Source organism: Galeopterus variegatus, unplaced genomic scaffold, assembly GCF_000696425.1.
Source record: "Galeopterus variegatus unplaced genomic scaffold, G_variegatus-3.0.2 Scaffold4520, whole genome shotgun sequence".
Classification (NCBI taxonomy): domain Eukaryota; kingdom Metazoa; phylum Chordata; class Mammalia; order Dermoptera; family Cynocephalidae; genus Galeopterus; species Galeopterus variegatus.
The window spans coordinates 42,066-44,982 of NW_007730631.1; positions in this window are offsets into that span (position 1 = coordinate 42,066).

Below are 2,917 nucleotides of genomic sequence, written 5' to 3' on the forward strand. Positions count from 1 at the left end.
AAAAATAAAAATAAATAAAGATGACCGGTAAGGGGATCGTAACCCTTCACTTGGTGTTGTCAGCACCACGGCCTCCCAAGTGAGCCACAGGCCGGCCCCCCCAAAAAATATTTAAACATCTTTAAATACATTGAAAAAGTCCATGTGTACGTGGACCCACACGGTGTTATTCAAGGGTGAATGGTCATAACAGCGTAAGCATAAATATTGGCAGAATTTATTTTTTCTTGGGCCGATCCCGTGGCGCCCTTGGGAGAGTGCGGTGCTGGGAGCGCGGCAGCACTATAAGGATGACCGGTGCGCTCACAACGCTCACTGGCTGAGCGCGGTGCGGCCGGTCTCAAAAAGGACGGAAAAAAAAAAAAGAATTTATTTTTTCTCTTCCTCTTTTTAAATTAAATTAAATTTATTTATTTTTATTTGTTATTATTTTTTGGCGGCTGGCCAGTCCAGGGATCTGAACCCTTGACCTCGGTGTTATAATATTTAAAAAAAGTTTTTAACCACACCTGGAACTTGCCCGTTCGATTCCCTCCTCTCCTGTTCTCATACGGTCCCCCCTCCATGCTTGTCGTCTCTCATGCACCGAGCAGGTATTTACTGAGCATCTACTACATCCCAGAACTGTTCTGAGTGCTACGGCGGACCAAGAAGGGCAAATCCTCTGCCCTTACAGAGCTCATGGTGTAGTTCAGGGAGACCAGCAGTAAAGGAGAAAATAACCTATGGTCACTTCTGAAAATGAAAAGAACTCTGCAGGAAACAGGCATGGCAGAAGAGGCTTTGGGGGATGGGTGGTCATGGGAGGCCTCCAGGAGGAGGTGACATTTGAGCTGAGACCTGAAGGAAGTGAGGGAGCAAGTCAGGTGGAGACCTGCAGGAGGAGAGTTTCAGGCAGAGGCACAGCACGTGCAAAGGCCCTGGGGTAGGACCGAGCCTGGTGTGTTGGAGAATCACGAGGAGGCCCGTGTGGCTGGAGTAAAGTGAGGAGGGGGAGAGAGGGGGGAGGGGAGGGCAGGGAGGGGACAGGGCAGGTCATTCAGGACCTTGTGGACCTCGGTAAGGACTTGGGTGTTTCCCCCCAATGAAGGTGGGAGCCATGGAGGGCTATGGGCAAAGGAGGGACAGGGCTGCTGTCCTGTCCTGGCTGCTGCAGGGAGGACAGACTGTGGGGCTTAGGGTGGGAGTTGGGGGACCAGGGCAGAGGCAGCTGCACTGGCTCAGTGGGAGATGTTGGGACTGATGGTCACAACGAAGGAGGGAAGTGGCTGGATTTAGAGACAATTTGGAGACAGGCTTAATAGGATTTGCTGATTGTCCAATGGGAGGGGAGCAGAAGGAGGCCAGGGGGACACCTGGGGTTTTGGCCTGAGTGCCCGCGATGGAGAGGACTGCGAGGAGCTGGTGTGGGGTCAGGAGAGAGAAATCAAGAGTTGTTTAAGGCAGGATTCATTTGACCAAATCACTGTGGGCTCTGTCACCTCTTCCCTCTCCGTTCTAGCCACCCTGGAACAGTCCTGCTTCAGGGCCTTTGCACAGGCTGTGCCCTCTGCCTGGAACACCCTTCCCCAGATACCCAAACAGGTGTCTCCCTGGCCTCCTTCAGGTCTCAGCTCAAATATCACCTCCCCAGCAAGGTCGACCTTGGCCACCCTCTTTAAAATGCAGCCACTGCCACATACTCCCTGCCTTATTTTTCTCCTTTTGACTTCTCACCACCTGACACTGTAGATTTTCCTTATTTGTATTGTTAAATACCCGTCACTTCCTACTGGAATGAGCCCCACAAGGGCAGGGCTATTGATTGGTCTGCCTTGTTCACGGCTGTATCTCCAGTGCCTGGCATACAGTCAGTGCTTAATAAATACTTATGGTGTTATAACACCAAGCTCAAGGGTTCGGATCTCTGTACTGCCAGCCACCAAAATAAAAGAGAGAGAGAGAGAGAGAAAGAAACTTATTGACTAGACAGAATAGTGCCCGGCACAGAGTAAGCACTCAGTAAGTGTTTCCTGCTTCTGAATCCTATTTCCCCAACCAGACAATGAGTTTTACCTCGGACTGGCCTGTTAGCTCAGTTGGTTAGAGCACAGCCTTATAACACTAAGGTCACAGCTTTGCACAGTTTTGCATCCCTGTACCAGCCAGCTGCCCCCCACAAAAAGTCTTACCTGCTTCCATCAGGACTGGCTCACAGTCGGGGCACAATTCACTCCTTATTAACACATGTTACAAGGAGACGTAGAAGGTAAACTGTGGCCAGACTGTGATGTGTAAACTCATAACGTGTAAGAGACAGAAGAGGCATTTACTCTATAAGCACTTATTGAGCACATACTATGTGCCAGGCACTGTGCCATGCAGAGGCGGGACAGTGGCGCCGCCCCTTTCGTGTCGCGGTCGGAAGGGATGACTTTGACTACCCATTTACAGATGAGAAACGAAAGCACAGAGAGGTAAAGTGACTTGCCCCAGGTCATACAGGTGGAAAGTAAAGAGGTCAGGATTTAAACCAAGCAGCCCAGCTCCAGAGCCCCTGTGCTTACTCATTGCCTACCTACTACGTGCAGGCTCCTGCCTATGCCTGGATCTGGGGAATTCTTAAACCAGGCCAGCAAGGAAGCTGTGGATTTCCAGCCCTCCCAGCTTGGCCTCTGCTGTGTGCCCAACATACTGAACAGTGTCTCCAGGCACACAGCAGGTGCTCCGCACGCGTTTGTTGAAGAGTGAATGAATGTCGCCTATTCAAAGAAGGAAACTGAGGCCCAGGCAGATTCAGGAGGCTGCCCCACCCCCCCACCCCCAAAGGCTGGAACCCAGACCCACCACCTCCAGCATGCCTGGCCCACCCAATCCTCTCCTTCAGCCACAGAGAGAGAAAAGAAATGGGGGTCCCATGACAATGGTCATGGCGGGG